The sequence below is a fragment of the Brienomyrus brachyistius genome, chromosome 4 (genome assembly GCF_023856365.1).
Source record: "Brienomyrus brachyistius isolate T26 chromosome 4, BBRACH_0.4, whole genome shotgun sequence".
In the NCBI taxonomy this organism is placed as follows: domain Eukaryota; kingdom Metazoa; phylum Chordata; class Actinopteri; order Osteoglossiformes; family Mormyridae; genus Brienomyrus; species Brienomyrus brachyistius.
Genome location: NC_064536.1, coordinates 34,308,544 through 34,326,515, shown reverse-complemented (window position 1 = coordinate 34,326,515; position 17,972 = coordinate 34,308,544). Strand labels below are relative to the sequence as shown.

Below are 17,972 nucleotides of genomic sequence, written 5' to 3'. Positions count from 1 at the left end.
TTCCCAACCCTGATGTCATATGGGAGCTCTGGCCCCTCACACACTCTGCACTACAGCCACTTCCTAACCCTGATGTCATATGGGAGCTCCGGCCCCTCACACACTCTGCACTACAGCCACTTCCCAACCCTGATGTCATATGGGAGCTCCGGGACCCTCACACACTCTGCTCTACAGCCACTTCCTAACCCTGATGTCATATGGGAGCTCTGGCCCCTCACACACTCTGCACTACAGCCACTTCCTAACGCTGATGTCATATGGGAGCTCCAGCCCCTCACACACTCTGCTCTACAGCCACTTCCTAACCCTGATGTCATATGGGAGCTCCGGCCCCTCACACACTCTGCTCTACAGCCACTTCCTAACCCTGATGTCATATGGGAGCTCCGGCCCCTCACACACTCTGCACTACAGCCACTTCCCAACCCTGATGTCATATGGGAGCTCTGGCCCCTCACACACTCTGCACTACAGCCACTTCCTAACCCTGATGTCATATGGGAGCTCCAGCCCCTCACACACTCTGCCCTACAGCCACTTCCTAACACTGATGTCATATGGGAGCTCCAGCCCCTCACACACTCTGCTCTACAGCCACTTCCTAACCCTGATGTCATATGGGAGCTCCAGCCCCTCACACACTCTGCCCTACAGCCACTTCCTAACCCTGATGTCATATGGGAGCTCCAGCCCCTCACACACTCTGCCCTACAGCCACTTCCTAACCCTGATGTCATATGGGAGCTCCAGCCCCACAAACACTCTGCTCTACAGCCACTTCCTAACCCTGATGTCATATGGGAGCTCTGGCCCCTCACACACTCTGCTCTACAGCCACTTCCTAACCCTGATGTCATATGGGAGCTCCAGCCCCACAAACACTCTGCTCTACAGCCACTTCCTAACCCTGATGTCATATGGGAGCTCTGGCCCCTCACACACTCTGCTCTACAGCCACTTCCTAACCCTGATGTCATATGGGAGCTCCAGCCCCTCACACACTCTGCCCTACAGCCACTTCCTAGCGCCTGATGTCATATGGGAGCTCCAGCCCCTCACACACTCTGCTTTACAGCCACTACCTAGTGCCTGATGTCATATGGGAGCTCCAGCCCCTCACACACTCTGCCGTTTCGCTGATATTAAAGTGCCAGCATCACCGCAACAGAAAGGAAGAATTACTGTGGTACTAATTACGCAATCAGATGGTCCCATGGCATCCAAGCTGCCAAAATATACACCCTGCCTACTGTTCACCTAGCTATGAGTTTCCTTTGACACTGTATATGGTCATGATTCCAGCATCATACCTGCGGTTCACTTGCCATCAGATTTTAAACCGGATGAAGCTAAAGAGGTTTCCCAGATTAATGTATCAGTCTGGTTCATTTCCTGTTCCTGTAGCACTAACATTCATTCTCTACATTCCCTGAAATACTAAGGAAGGTGTTAGTGTCTGAGAAACCAAACTGATATTAATGCTTATCTGTTATTCCTCGTGCAGTAGGGGGCAGCAACACAGAGAGGCTCCTCTACATGTGGGGAGCTGCTGCCCAGGATGAGAGCTGTGAGGGACACGCAGACACTCCAGTGATGGGGAGGGAAAATCACCAGAGAGGAGAATCTTACAGTGATGTGAGCTGTATTTAAATGGCATGCAGCACTGTCACATTGCAGTGCAACAGTAAGAATCAGCCAGTGAGAAACAGACATTCGTGGCTGTTGTGCATTTTTACCGTGATCAAGACGCCATTTGCTGCACTTGTACGTCGCTTTGGAGAAAAACTTTTGCTAAATAAGATAAATGTAAATGTGAGGTTTTATTCTGGCGGTCTGTGAAATGTCACTTTTATATTAATGGAGAAAATATCATTAGCAGTATTAGTTTATTTGTATAATATAAAATGTCTATTATCATAATATACAGTATTTTGAGAAAGTATTGGCCAGTGCCTCTTTCTCTTGTCTGTCCGTCCTTCCTTCCTTCCTTCCTTCCATCCATCCATCCATTTTCTGCCGCTTATCTGGGGTCGGGTCACAGGGGCAGCAGTCTAAGCAGGGATGCCCAGACCTCCCTCTCACCAGCCACCTCTTCCGGCTCCACCGGGGGATACCAAGGCGTTCCCAGGCCAGCCGAGAGAAACGCCCCAGGGCCTCCTCCTGGTTGGACATACCGGAAACACCTCCCCTGGGGGCGTCCAGGAGGCATCCCAGCTAGATGCCCGAACCCCTCAGTTGGCTCAGTTCAATGCGGAGGAGCAGCGGCTTTACTCAGTGCTCCTCCCGAATGTCTGAGCTCCTCACCCTGTCTCTAAGGCTGAGCCCAGGCCTGCTGTGGAGGAAGCTCATTCCGGTCGTTTGTATCCACAGTCTCATTCTTTCAGTCACTACCCAGAGCTCAAGACCATAGGTGAGGGTAGGAAGATAGATCGACTGGTAAATCAAAAGCTTCGCCTTCCAGCTCAGCTCCCTCTTCACGAAGGATTCTTTCCACGTTTTCTTGCAAAGGAGAACATTGCATGTGATGTAGATGAAGTCCTGTGGCCTGACTGGATGCAGAGGCATGATGATGCGGCTGAATGACTGATTGATTTTGATGTAAAAATATGTAAAAGTACAGAGTGCATTTTGTTTTGCTGCAGGTTTCTTTGTTTGGATGTAAATAAGCTTTCATAAGTACAGGAATGTCCTAAATAAAGATTATTTTCCTTTTATCCCAGAGTGATTTGCATTTGTTTATGTAGTGTGTCAATTTCTGAGTAGTGTTTTGTGTGTTTTCTGACAGTTGTGCTTGATTTTGAGTAAAGTTAAAATAGTCTTGGTTCAACTGTTTGATTTTGCAAGACAAGTAAAAGGTTTTATGAGCATAGCTTGAACTTTAGGGTTTGTGCTTAGTGTTTTGAGAAAAGAAGAGGAGATTTTAGGAAATGCGTTTTAGCAATTCAGAAAAACTGTAATAGTCTGTGGTGGTAGCATGTTGACTAACTTTGATTTTAGAATTGACTGCAGTCTTCTTTGTGTCCAGTATGTGGCAGCAGTATAAAGGAAATATCTTATTCTGTCACAGCTGCTGGTGTGTGTAAAAATTCACATACTCTGATAACAAGTAATTCTGCCTCCAACTGTTTGTCAGGGATCTGGGCAGGAATGAATTACATGCCGACTGTACATACAACAGAGATGGGCTCCTGGGAGAACTTTGCCAGAAGTTGAAACACGACTTTAAGAATGACACTGATCCAGAAGTGGATAGTTTAGGTCCAGAGAGTAAAAATCCAGTTTTAGATGTTGTTTCAAACAACTAGTTGTGTAAAGTGCCACAGACACAGAGTACTCAGCTGGTTGGTTGAAACTAAATCTTGGTCTGGATTTTTACTTTCTGGACCGGAACTATCCACTGCTGCACTGACCCCCACCTTCTTGGGGGAGGGAGTCAGTCCAGACCAGGTCCCGCCCCCCAGCTAATAGGCTCCCTGGAAGCTGAAGGGTGTTCCAGCTAGACAGTGCTAAGTGATCTGAGTAATGGGGGGAGCACGGACACAACAGAGGGGGAAGTACCCCCCCCCCCCCCCCAGGAAGTAGAAGCGGAGGGTGAGGACAGCTCACTTAATTATCAATCACTGTTTCTCAGTGGTGCTATACTTTGTCTCTCTCGCTGACAGTTTCTTGCTGATGTAGAGCCCTGGGCACTGCTCTTCCTCCTGCTCTTCCTCCCCCCCTGCCCCCAGACACCCTCCCTCCCCCAGTGGCACACACCCCATGGCAGTGCTGCTGGCCTCCTCAGCACATGCAGGGCTGCCCTTATAGAGCCACACATGCCACAGCCAGTCACTGCTGTAAAGGACGACGTTGGTCAGGTGGGCTGTGGTCTGTCAGTAGGTGACACAGAAGACAGCAGAACTCGTATCAGCCAATCAGAGAGGAGAAAGTGGGTTTTTCATTGGACTGATCAATCAGCAAGTGAGTGTCAGTCTCCACAGATCTGAGGTCAGTGAGACACACATAAGGCTCCTCTAATGCTCCTCTTCATCCGCTGATGGGCCTCCAGGTGAGAATCACTTACTTCAGGATGGTTATTTCTTCACTTCGTGTTTATAATGACTAACAGCAGATATCCCAGGAAAATGTATAAATTAACTATAACTTGACAGCATGTAGTTCAACCCTTAACTGTGTATGAGCCCTCCAATGGACGGACATCATATGGATTAATGTCGGGCAGGAGGTTATATTCAAAGTACAGGCAGTCGTCAGGTTACAAACCAGATCGGTTCCCAAAGTCAGTCTTTAAGGTGAATTTGTAGGAAAGTCAGAAAAGTAAATGCAGTACATGATAATAATTATCATTATTATTACTGCTATACATACAGTAAAAAACAAAAATACAGTACTGTACTTCCAGCCAGCAAGCCGCTGAAGCCGTGCAATGATTTCAGGAGCGTCACTAATGTCGTGTCTGTTTGTTATTACAAACCATTGCATTTAGCCCAAATTTTTTATATAAAAGGCTTCATGGCAGTCCGATCGTAAGTATGAGCTGTCCGTAAGTCGGCCTCCTTAACTCGGGGACTGCCTGTAAAGACATCTGGGCTGACTGACTGATTTTAGAATTGATTGCAATCTTTTATTTGTCCACTATGTGGTAGCAGTACACAGAAATGTTCTAATTCTATCATTACAGCTGCATGATGGACTGACAAAGTCTGCAGATATACTGACATATTGCAGTACCACCATATCTGTACCCATAATCAAAACAGTGACAGTGAGAAAATCATTTGTGTTTTTATACACTGACACACATTTTTACAATGTGGTCTTATGGACAACATTGACTGCCATATATTACTAATAAGGGGCAGCATGGTGGTGCAGTGGTTAGCATTGTTGCCTCATGCCTCTGGGACCCGGGTTCGAGTCTCCACCTGGGTCACGTGTGTGGAGTTTGCATGTTCTCACCATGTCGTCATGGAGCTTCCTCTGGGTACTCCGGTTTCCCCCACGGTCCAAAAACATGCTAAGGCTAATTGGCGTTGCTAAATTGCCCATATGTGTGTGTGCGCGAGTGAATGGTGTGCGAGTGAATGGTGTGCGAGTGAATGGTGTGCGAGTGTGCCCTGCAATAGGCTGGTCCCCCATCCTGGGTTGTTCCCTGCCTTGTGCCCATGGCTTCCAGGATAGGCTCCCCGCAACCCAGTAGGATAAGCGGTTTGGAAAATGGATGGATGGATTATTAATACCCCTATGACTGTGTGAACTTTTATATGTAATACAACTTACAAATGTCATGATGTACCAAACAGTACTTAAAGCTGGATGAGAAAAAGCAACAAAGAACCTCAAATAATTTTTCAAATGTTTTTTGTTTTACACAAGTAGCAAAGGGGTTCATAATAAAATAAAATATGCTGGCCTATAAAAAAACAAAAATTCACAAGAGACAAAATGAAAAGCAAACAAACAGCAGGACATGACAAACTTTCTGTGGTCAATCATTTCTTTAAGAAATCGGTATGGGCACAGAACCTGCTCAGTATTTGGAGGGGAGCGTCTGTAAAAGCACAAAAAAGGAACACGTTCAGCAACGGTCTCTGCAAGGGGATTCAAACCCACACGCTTTAGCGTTCGGACACCTACAAATTGTACAAATGAGAAACTTTAAACATTACAAGCTAACGTTAGCTGGCTCACTGGAGAAGCTCTGCAATAAGGGGAAACGTGTCTAATTTACGCCGTTTAAGCTACCATTAGCTAACTAGGTAACAGCTACCATAACTCCAAAGTTTAACTGAGATGTCAAGAAAATCAGTTACTAGCATACTTGACATTGCAACATTTAGTCCGAGCCATTACAAATGTAAACCACTTAATAAAATTTGAAATATACACGCCAATACGGTAAATAATAACCTTAACAACACCATATTCGCTGCAGCCTCCCGGATCCTCGTCTTCCGGGTCGTTTGCAGGGTGCGCGTGCTGCAGCTCGTACTGACTAGTAGCGACAAACGTAACAAATATTACGGCAAATGAAATACTTTGGTGTACGGCAGAGGTGCAGAGTTTGCTGGAAATTTTGACGGACTACAGTATCCAGGAACAACTAGATACAAAATACAAGAAGTCCGAGATATTTGTTAAAATACGGGGCTACCTTCTTATATGTGCAGCACGATTCAATTGTATTCGCTTAGTTGCTTACTGGATAAATCTATGAGGGCTGTGTGTCAATGCACGCAAGACAACCCCAGATAAATCGCAAAATAAGGACAATCATGAGCTCCGATATTCTGTGCAGTAGTGCTGTTCTTCAACCCAAAAGACAACGCATGAAACAGAAAAGCACAACACAGAAAGTAGCACGGTGATAACGAAAGCGTGTTCAGGCCTGAAACTTTAAGTGCAATGTGTGCGCTGATCTGAGAGGCAGTCATACTAAGCCACAGTGAGTACACCCACAGAGGCGATCCTACTGGGCCTCTTGTTTTAGTATTGATCCACAGAAATTAAAAGGACCTAATGCAGTGGCACTTTAAAAACTGTATAATGCATAATAAGGACTGAAACAAAGGCCTGAGGATAGACCCTCTGTATGCAGCACAGTCTCACCTCAAGTAACTGAAAATATGTCAGCTACTTTATACTCGTGCATAAGAGAAATATGCAGGGCTGCCAATTCTAACGTATGTGACGTGACACACGCTCTCTGACTCGCACTCATGCCAGAGATCTTTCTTTTTATTATTTTTTTTACTTTTTTTTAATTATGCATGCAAGAGATCTTAAGATAAGTCTATATTATTCCATTATGAACCTAAAATTTGCGGCATCAAAAGTGCTGTGGTAGTTTCAAACCATACTGACTACAACTAATGAAGCTACCCTGTGAGCTAAAATGATACTTTGTAAAGACCAACTATCAGTTATTTTATGTTGCTAAAATAAGATTTCAAATATTCTTAAAATATCTGTTCCTGTAAACAACAGAACAAAGACAACATCAACAATGTTTTCCTTTTAACTGATAAGAAATACACAGAAAATGCATCAGTGGACAAACACACATCGTAAAGATTATAACCTCTGACAGTATGTACTGGCCCTCACTGTTTTCTGCAGTGTCTCTCCCTCTCAGCTCTTCATTTCACACTTTATTTTTGTATCTGCAGAAAATAGCTGTGAGTCACATGAATGACACAGGAAACCAAGCAAACTGACTTAAATTTTTTAAATATTCCCCCTGCACTTGCATGTTCGCCCCATGTCGGTGTGGGGTTTCCTCTGGGTTCTCCTGTTTCACCCCACAGTGAGTTGGAGTTACCATATTGTCTGTAGGTGTGCATGTGTGTGAATGGTGTGTTTGCCCTGCAATGGGTTGGTGCCCCATCCTGGGTTATTCCCTGCCTTATGGCCATAGCTTCCCAGATAGGCTGTGGACCCTCGTGACCCTGCACAGGACAAGTGGGTATAGAAGATGGATGCATGGATGGATAATATTAATGGATATAAACTGGATACTGTCGTTCATGAAGTCTTCTTTACTCCGGCTGAAATTTAAATTTTATTACTGAAGGAGTCTATGCATTGATAGTTTATGTTCTTGAGTAACAGTAATGTTATGACTTGATGAAGCGCTAGACATTCAGCCTTATGATTTTATCACTTCCTGTGTAAAGTGTCCACTCCCCCTTCACTCTGCCTGCTGTGTGTGAGAATAGAAACGACAGAGACAGTGACGGTACAGAGGATGAGGAAGTGAGTGTCAGTCTCCACAGATCTGGGCTCAGTGACACACACACGTATGGATCCTCTGATGCTCCTGTTTCTTCTCATTGCTGGGCTCACAGGTGAGTGTCACTCATTACAGTGGAACTGAGTAGAGATCTCTCTCCTGCTCCTCCCCACACTCTCAGCTGCAGTTTGGAGATCATGATGGAGATCTGCTGCTAGTTACAATAATGTGGTCCTGGATATTTTGAGTACTTTTTGATATTTAACAAATGACACATTCTTGCATACAGTGGAAGCCACTTATTGTGATCACGGTAATATGGATCAAATGCTTGGCACAGAGCCATTCCTGTACAAATACTGTTTAGATAATTCAGTTATAGTAATCAAGCAGTCTGCTAACACTGATCATTTTGGGTCTTTTTCGACATGACGACCTATAGAAAAAATGAAAACGGAGGTAGTAATTCTTTTTTTATATATAATGTAATTTCACTTTGATCGTCCTGTAACTTTGCCTTGCGGTAACCTGCCTGCTTCTGGCTAGTTACCTAAGGCTAATGCTGCGTGCACAGAAAACATGAAAATGTGCTGTGAAAATACAAATGTATTGAACTGAATATTTATGTACAGTACTGTACTGTATTATAGCGTATTTGAATTATGCACAGTTCAGTAATTTAATTTGTACAGTACTGTAATTTGAAAAGCGTTTGAAACAGCTGTACTGTGTTTTGACATCGTCAATAAAATTCAGTGAATAGTTACGCTGTGCAGTTTATTACCTTATATTCATGTAAAAATATACAAACCTCAATTAGATAGTAATCTGCCTGAGGCATAAAGAAGAAGAATAAAATCTGTTGTAATGATCATCCGCTTATAGTGATCAATTTTGCCCAGACAGACGTGATATAAACAGTTTCCACTGTAATTTCAAAAGAGAAAATTATACCTCATGAATTTCTAATTTTGTTTTTTTTTAAAAAAGCAGATTTCATTTGCTTTTTAAAGTCTTTTGCAAACTATTTCAGGAACAGTGATATTTAAGGAATGATCAATCTATCGTGAATCAGATTATTGATATTAAGTATAATATCTAAATATACTGTGTGATGATGTCATCTCTCCCTTTTAGTGATCAATCAGTAAAAAGACACTGTTACTGCAGATAAGATGCCCTCGTCTCTTGTACCCTGTGATTTTCTGTGAGGCTGACTGGGGTCATTTCAGCAGTACAGGTGGTTATGTGAGCAGACGGCCGGGATGCCATCTGTCATTTCTGTGTGTACAGTCAGTGGGGTCTAAACACCCAGCTTCATGTGCTACTGGAGCAGGTCTGTGTTTATCAGGGCTCAAGATCAACCTCAGGGATCGAGATTAGACCTGCTTGTCTTTCACTCTACAGTGGGTTTGGAGAGCTAGTTAACCTCTAGCTGGTAGAGACTAGGGGCAGTGTGGGGGCCTCACACCCCCAAGCTTGTGGTTTTGATATCTGGCCTAGCTCTCTGTGGGCAGTTTGCATGTTCTTCCTGTATCTATGCTGGTTTCCTCTCAGTTCTCCGGTTTCCTCCCACAGTCCAAAGACACGTGGTTCAGGTGAATTGGTGCCTCTAAAAGTGCCCATAGTGACTGTGTGTGAGTGTTTGCCCTGTGACAGACTGGCATCCTGTCCTGGGTATTCCCCTGCCTTGTGCTCTGTGCTGCCTCAGATCAGCTCCACACTCGCTGTACTGTACTGACCCTGTACTGGATAAGCATGTGGAAGATGGATGGCTGAACTAAAATACATTTAAATACTTTCTGTATCTCATTCTTAAGTCAAATACCACAGAATTAAGTTTACAAATGAAGCCTTAGTGTCACAGGGGTGTGGTCGTCCCACAGTGACAAGCCCATTCATTCACCTCATCTAGGCCTTTTACTAGGGATTTAAGGTCCTGGTTTTCCTCTCAGACCCTAGAACACACTGCCAGGCTCAGATTCCCGATCCCACATCCCGCTGTAGCCCTTCCCAAGATCTGACACCTGTTTTGTTTTCCTGTGTCTCTCCCTTGTTCTTGTGACAAAATGACAGTCTTTGTCTTTTAAATATCCCTGTGGTTCTAATAAATGAATGTGACCCTAATCCAAGCATTATACAAACATTATACAGTTACTTAGAGATACTGTGATGTGGAAAATGTGAATTCAGTTGGTTGTTCTCCCTGCAGGTGCTGACAGTGTGTCCACAGTTGGATGGGTGACTGTACAGAGAGGAGGATCTGTCACCATCCCATGTTTCTGTGATGACAGATATAAAACTCATGTGAAATACTGGTGCAGAGGGTTTAATGTAAGTTCATGTACACCCATAGTACACACTGACTCTCCACAGGAGGGTAAAGTGTCAGTCAGAGATGATCCTGACCAGCGAGTCTTCACTGTGACCATCAACAATCTGACAGCTGAGGACTCTGATAGGTACTGGTGTGGTGTGAAGCATAGTGGAGCCTCAGATGTTGGAGATCGGGTTAACCTGTCAGTCATTGATGGTAAGATGTCTGTACTGCAGACTGTAGCCAATGAAATGCACAGTATGTAACATGTCATTTAGCCAGAAAGGAAGGACATTAACAGAAATATTAAAGGAAAAGATGCTTTAATATTATAAAAATCTGCATTTTATTTTCATTCAATGTGATAAACGAGACTTGGAAGAAGTAACAAGTGACAGTTTAAATGGACGACTACATGGGGTTAAATATGATAAGTAATATGTTAAGAAATGTCAGTTTATTTGACAAACATTTACATATGCATGTTGTAATGGGCTGATATTCATAAACATTTCATTGCTATGCAAATCTTTGAGTGTTTTATCTGTGTGTTCAGGTCCTCCAGGGCTGTCAGTGGAGAAACAGGAGGTGACGGGTGTGGATGGAGACAGTGTCAGTGTTCAGTGTTACTATGGAAACAACAGAAGACATAGGATGTGGTGTAAGATTAGGGGCTGCTGTGCATCAGAGAGATCAGTGAGTTTGGATGGGAGGCCTGTCCTGATCAGGGATGACACAGTAAATAAAGTCTTCAGTGTGACAATGAGTGGGCTGGAGAGGAAGGACACTGGCTGGTATTGGTGTGCTGCTGGAATCCTGCAGATCCCAGTTCATATTACTGTTAGACGTAAGTAATTCATTTAAATCTGCATGTGAATCATTTATGCTTGAATATAAATAGATAAAAACTAATTAACCCTACAGTTTCCTTCATGAAGGGGGTCTGTGCTTCTTTGTGGGGATAGTCCCCTATTTTCAGATATTGTGAAATAAGGTAATTTATTGGGATTATAGTTTCTATGCTAGTGGCACGGTGGTCCAGTAGGCGGCGCTGTTACTTAACACCTCCATGTTTAGGGGTTTGAATCTGGCTTCTGCTCTGTGTGTGTGGAGTTTGCATGTTCTCCATGTGCTGTGTGGGTTTCCTTCCGCAGTCCAAAGACATGAAGTCAGGCTAAATGGCGTCTCTAATAGAGAGTGTGTGTCTATGTACCCTATGACTGACTGGCATCCTGTCCAGGATGTACTCCATCCCTGTGCCCTGTCCTACCTGGGATAGGCTCCAGGCCCCACATCCCTGACCAGGAGAAAGGGGTGGAAGATAGATGGGTGGATGGCTGTAGTTTTATGTGTCTATGAATGTATTGGAATATTGACTTACACATCAGCCTTAATTCTTAGAGAGACATCCTGTAATTCAGCTCTGATAACCTCATCAGATACTAATACTGTCATGACCTGCTTGTCGGCTCCTCACGTGTGCCACGCCCCCTGCTTACCCACGTGTTCTTTCCCGATCGTACCCAGCTGTGTCTGATTATTTTCAATCAGTCCTGTGTATTTCAGTCCGTGTCTTACCTGAGTCCTTTGTCTGTCATTGTTGTTAGCTGTAGTATTGGTGATGGTTTCCTGTCTGTCTCTAGTCGCTAGTCCTAGTTTCCCCCAATAAACCCCCGTTTTGCCCCGATACCTGCCTGTTTGCCTGCTTCGTACTAGCTAACCCGCACGATCACCTGCCTGCACCACCCCGATCGTGACAGAATGACAGACCGTAAGAAAAGGAGGAAGCAGAGGAGAAGGAAGCACCTGGAGGAGCCGATCAGTCTGGGCGCCTGCTCCCTCGCCAACCCCTGGCCTCTCACGGAGGGCGAGAGAGAGGAGCTCGTCCTGGGCTCTGACCCAGAACCGCTCTATCTGGGAGCCTACTCCCTAGCGAGGCTCTGGGCTCCCAGCGACGACGACGAGGATGAGCCCTTCACGTTCCCTGTGCTGGAGCCTATCCCCCCAGAGCAGCTACCGCCCCTGGACCGGTACAGTTACCGGCCCGAACGACTGGCAAATTGGGGAGGTTTTAGGGCTGTAAGGGACTCGATCCCCCGAGTGCCCCGGGTCCCGAAGAGGATCGCACCCGTCTCCCCCTCCCAGGACTTGCCAGTTCTGCCTGCGCTGTCAGCGCAGCTCCCGCCTCTGCAACCTGCGTAGCCGGAGCAGCCATCACCGCTGTCCGCTACGTCTGCGCAGCTTCCTCCACCTGCGGCTTGCGAGTCCGAGCAGCCGCCGCTGCCTGCGGACCCCGCTCCCGTGCAGCCGCCGCTGCCTGCGGAGACCACGCCCACGCCCGAGGCGCCCTCTCTGCCGCTCCTACAGCCTGCAGCTCCCGGGCAGGCACCCCCCCTGCAGCAACCTGCAGCTTCCGGGCAGGCGCCCCCCCTGCAGCAACCTGCAGCTTCCGGGCAGGCGCCCCTTCCACTGCCTGCCCTAGTGACTTTGCCCCCATTCCCCTCATTCTCTGCCTCTGTCCCTCCTTCCTTTTGTTCCTCCTGTTCCCGCTATGTCCCCTTTCCTGCTTTGTCTTTCTGCCTTCCCTGTCCTTTGTCAGCTCCTGTCTCACGTCCTGTCTCTTGCCCTGTTTTGTGCATCGGTCCTGTTTCCCGTCTCTCGTTGATGGTTCTGTTTCTTTTGCTCCAGGTCCCGGTTCCCGTGTCCCGTCTGTCGCCTCCTCCCTGGCACGCCCGGTGAAGCGCGCCTTTGGAGGGGGGGTTCTGTCATGACCTGCTCGTCGGCTCCTCATGTGTGCCACGCCCCCTGCTTACCCACGTGTTCTTTCCCGATCGTACCCAGCTGCCTGCCTGCACCACCCCGATCGTGACAGATACTTTACCCAACACCCGAGGCCTGCAGCGGGGCGTCCGGGCCTATGCCAGAGCCCCAGAGCTGTGGTGCTAGAGATCGACTTTTATTTAAATTAGAAATATATTATTTTATACTATTCACAAACAAGACAGATTAATAAATAGAGGTAATGTGCTTTCTGCCAGGATGGGACTGCTGGCTGTCTGCTTCTTACATCCAGGACCAGCGGTTAAACGAGATGTTACAGTCACTCTGCAGTCACCCTGCAACAATTTGTCAACCGGCGGCCATTTGTTTCATTGTTTGCTTCCTTCTCATGGGCTTATCGCTCACGACTCCAAAAGCTCTTGTGCTGACGCCCCGTTACCCACTGTCGCGGACATTAGCTGACCGACATGCCTAGACATGCAATACGCATAAATCCCCACCCCAAAACAGGATGGCTGTGTTTTACCGATATAAAATAGTACATTTTGTTTAAAGCTACAATAAATATATTATAATATTTTCATAAAATAATTAATCTCACCTGTTCACTATCAGTGCCCTGGGATATTAACACTTTGGTCATGACACTAATTCATTGTTCTCCATCTAATCATTTTCTCTGTAGAATATCTTTCATAATTTATATTTATGTTTCAAGAGTGACCTTTTCTTAGTCTTTATTAACAGAAAATTGCTTTTTATTAACAATCCTTTCTCCTGTTTCCACTGCTCTCCTTTTCTCTGCACATGATGAAGAAGGAGGGGATAATGAAAAACGGAGGTAAGCATTCAGCAGCATTTACAGTAGTGTGGGGGTCCTGCTAGCAGCATTTACCTGATCACACAGTGATGGGAAACTGTCATTTTAATTTTAAGAAAAAAAGATATTGTTTTTTATTTCATTTTCTTAATAATAAACTTGAGATCCCATCCCATCCAGGGTGAGCCCTTGCCTTGTGCCCTGTGCTGCTGGGGAACGACTGCAGGCCTGTTTTTACAAAATAGTGTAACATGTTGTGTGATAATCTCTAGCTATTTTCATGCTCTTTGTTAATGTCTCCTGTTCCTCACATGTGTCCTGTGTAATAGTACAGATGTGGCTGTACCGTGTTTCTATAAAGCATGTAAGACTTTACTGTTCACATCCACCCTCTTATTCAGCTCTTTGGTCCAGCTGGCTCTGTATGTAGGACTGAGCTTATTGGTGCTGCTGTTGGTCATCATCATCACATGGAAAGTGCGGGACAAACACAGTGAGTGGCAACTTCATGCTTTTATCCTTTTCCAAAGATTGCTTGACAGGGACACAGACAGCAGCATTCAGACACACAGGTCTATGCAGTGAAATTAAAACATAAAACGTGGTCACAACCCTTTGGAAAAGGAATAACAGTGCAGAGCTAAAATCCACTATAGTACAAACAGGACATCAGAGGACAGCAGCCCTGAAGGAGCCTTTCTAACCCGAACCCTTTCCTCCATGATCCATGATCAGACTTTCCTCTGACCCCCTGAGTCTGTGTCCACCCAGCTGAGCTTATAAAAACCTCCCTGAATTAGTTATTCTAACCAGGGCCGGCTGGGATTCACTGATTGGTTACCAGCAAGCTCAGACTGGTAATCAGTTGTCATAGAAATAAGAAAACTATTGCCCCTATTGAGTAGATAGTTTTACTCATTAATTAGACTTGATAATATTTTCAGATGTATGTACATGCTGATTAAAAGTGAATGTGTTTGTTACAAAGCAAGTCATCTGTGTCGGTTAAGGACAGATGGTCTCGATGGTCTTCACAAAACTGGGCCTTCGTCGGGGCTATCTGCAGATCCCTCTCCAGCCTGACAGCCAGAATCTCACGGCTTTTGTGACACATGCTGGAGTGTTTCAGTGCACATGGGTCTCATTTGGGCTTAGCTCTGCCCCCAGCTGCTTCCAGAAGATTATGACTACCATCTTCACTGGCATACCTGGGGTGATTATCTACCTCGATGACATCATGGTCCATGGATTCTGCCTCACGGCTGAGGGCCTCATTCCACTTCAACCTAATATTGAGGCCATTCAGCGTATTTCTGGACCCACGAATGCTAACCAGGTTCTCTCTTTCCTGGGCATGACAGCTTATTACCTGTGTGTTTTTTGCCTCACTACTCCGCCACCACAGCTCCATTACATCAGCTGCTGCAGAAAGATGCATTTGGATGCCAGCCTGCTTTGAGGCTTTCCAGCTCCGGAAGTCCCATCTCACATCACCTCCTATTCTGGCAAACTTTTCCCTCTCCTGCCCCACCTCTGTCACCTGTGATGCCTCAGCTGTGGCAGTTGGAGCTGTACTGTCACAGCTGCAGGATGGAGTGGACTGGCCCATTGGCTCTGCCTCCCGTGCTCTCACCCCCACCGAACGAAAATATTCCGTGGGCGAACGTGAGGCTCTAGCCTGTGTCTGGGCCTGTGAGCGGTGGCACATGTATCTTTATGGCAGGGCATTTACACTGTGCACTGACCACTAGGCCCTGACAGCCTTGCTTGCAACAGCTAGTACAGGATGCAAACCACAATGACCGGTGGTCTGAGGAACTGCAGCAGTACAATATCATCCTGTTTTACCCCAGGTTGTGATAACGTTGTGGCAGACCTGCTGTCCCGCTACACCCAGTATCCTGCAGCACCTGACTCCATCTCTCAGGAACCAGACCTCAGCCAGATGATGCACACACCACTGAAGGCAGCTGTCTCCTTTGATGAACTCCGGCTGGCCTCAGAACCAGACCCAGTCCTTCCTCAGCTTCGTACATACATTCGCACAGGCTGGCCGACTGAAGTCTCTGCTGAGGTGACCCCTTACCACAGGGTCAGGGATGAGCTTTCATGTTGGAATGAGCACTGCGTAGCTCGTGGAGCTGTCACAGTGGTGCCAAGCAGCCTTCAGGCCCGTGTTCTTAGCATGGCACATGAAGGCCATTTGGGCATTGTACATGTCAAACCACGTTGTAGGGACCTAGTATGGTGGCCCGGCATTGATAGGGACATAGAAAACCTAGTTAGGGATTGTGCAGCTTGCCTTATGAGCAGGAAAATGGGCCAACCTGCACCACCCCCCCTGCAGCCTCCGGTTTGGCCCATCCTGGGGAACATCTCCTACTGGATATCTGTGGGGAACTACATGGAGTTCCACACCAGCAGCGGTTCCTCCTTGTGGTGCATGATCTCCACTCTAAGTGGCCTGAGGTGGTCTCCACTGGCACTGTCACGGCACGGGTACTCACTGACTTTTTAGACGCCCTCTTTGCTCGATGGGAACTTCCTCTGGCTATTACAATGGATAATGGGCCCCAATTTGTGTCTGCTGAGTTCGAACCCTTTCTGACGGATCCAGGCATCCGTCACATCTGCACAGCTTCATATCACCCCCAGGCCGATGGCGGAGCGGAGCGTCTCAATCAGACCCTTAAGTATGGCATCTGAGCCCACTTAGCTGAAGGTTACCCCTTTTCAGCGGTGCTCCTTCACACACTGCTCCATTACAGGGCCACCAAGCACAGCACAACAGGCTGCTCGCCAGCGTCACTTATGTTGGGCTGCGAACTGCAGCTTCCACTGGATCGACTCAAGGCCAGTGGCCCCTCCCCCTACATGCTGCCACAGGGTGTCCGCCCAGCAGCACAAGATGAAGCTGCGGTTTGATCGGTCTTGGGGGACGAGGAACCCCACTATTGCCGTTTCGGATTGGGTCAGAATCCGCCGCGCTCATCGTGACCACAAGCTGGTCTCATTCTGGTCCCCTCCTATTCAGGTGGCGGGGAAGCTAGGGCCAGCTACCTTTTCTCTTTCTGATGGGTCTCGATGGCACGCTGGCCGCCTCCGCAAGGTGGCAGCTCCGGAATTGGCCAGCACTCATGTTCATGCTGGCTCCCCTTCATCAGAAGGTGATTAGAACTTACCTATGGAACGAGGTGTGCTCACATCTGAACCCATAGTGCAGCACACTCAGTGCCCAGCCGCACATCCATTCAAGTCTACATTGGAGTCCCCTCGAAGATTAGCTCGCATCCAGTCTTGCCCAGGTTACCCAAGGGACTTTGACTGAATTCTGATATGCTGACCTTGCACCTGGCTCTCTGTGCAGTTCATTTAATGTGCTGGGTACGCTAAGTACTATTGTGCTTTTCCATGCCAAATTGTGTTAATATATTGTTTATCTGAAACATTTTAGGGCATCCCAAACAACTGGGTGAGTGCAGTTTGCCGAATTATCATGACTGATTTTGTTTTCTGGGGGGGGGGGGGGAGTAGAGGTTATGTACTCGCACAAAAAATACGTTACGTTTGGGGAATATTAAGGGGACAGTGCACAGGAAGAGGAGAGCAGGTTTTTTGGGAAAAAATGACTGAACAGCTTCAGTTTACAACCTGTCTCGTGTCTTCCTTAAAACGCGACACCCACCGTTTGCGTACCTGACGGTCCAGCCTCTGACCTTCCTGTGTTTTCATACTGTGTTAGGTCTGGTGCTTGTTGGGTGCTTCTTATTTTCCTGCTAAAGACTGCAAATAAAGAGCGTGTTCTACCCCGACAAGCAAGTCTTTTTGTTCTTTGCTGCTCTTTCAATGTCTTGGTCTGCTTGGTGGTCTCCCCTTGTTATTCAGTACCGGGTGTCGTACTCCCCTTGTTATTCAGTACCGGGTGTCGTACTCCCCTTGTTATTCAGTACCGGGTGTCGGTTCTCACCTTGTTATTCAGTACCGGGTGTCGTACTCCCCTTGTTATTCAGTACCGGGTGTCGATTCTCCCCTTGTTATTCAGTACCGGGTGTCGTACTCCCCTTGTTATTCAGTACCGGGTGTCGATTCTCCCCTTGTTATTCAGTACCGGGTGTCGTACTCCCCTTGTTATTCAGTACCGGGTGTCGATTCTCCCCTTGTTATTCAGTACCGGGTGTCGATTCTCCCCTTGTTATTCAGTACCGGGTGTCGATTCTCCCCTTGTAATTCAGTACCGGGTGTCGTACTCCCCTTGTTATTCAGTACCGGGTGTCGATTCTCCCCTTGTTATTCAGTACCGGGTGTCGTACTCCTCTTGT

The 17,972-nt window shown here is 46.7% G+C and overlaps 1 protein-coding gene and 1 long non-coding RNA gene across 49 annotated transcripts in view; one reads left to right on the top strand and one right to left on the bottom strand.

Annotated features, from left to right (window-relative positions):
* The window catches only part of LOC125740328 (uncharacterized), an 87,566-nt gene that overhangs the window by 47,416 nt on the left and 22,178 nt on the right, over positions 1–17,972 (top strand). For 10 of the 48 annotated variants that reach the window (XR_007397522.1, XR_007397548.1, XR_007397526.1 and 7 more), the window contains exon 2: positions 7,722–7,850. The exons of 6 other annotated variants lie outside the window; for them this stretch is intronic. The gene's annotated coding sequence lies outside the window, so the exon portion shown is untranslated. 32 more of the 48 variants (XR_007397521.1, XR_007397537.1, XR_007397533.1 and 29 more) reach the window with 20 other exon arrangements.
* LOC125740364 (uncharacterized) lies at positions 5,348–5,979 on the bottom strand. The gene is made up of 2 exons (XR_007397588.1): positions 5,914–5,979; positions 5,348–5,554 (listed from the first exon to the last, which is right to left on the bottom strand). It is a non-coding gene; the product is annotated as an uncharacterized LOC125740364 (long non-coding RNA).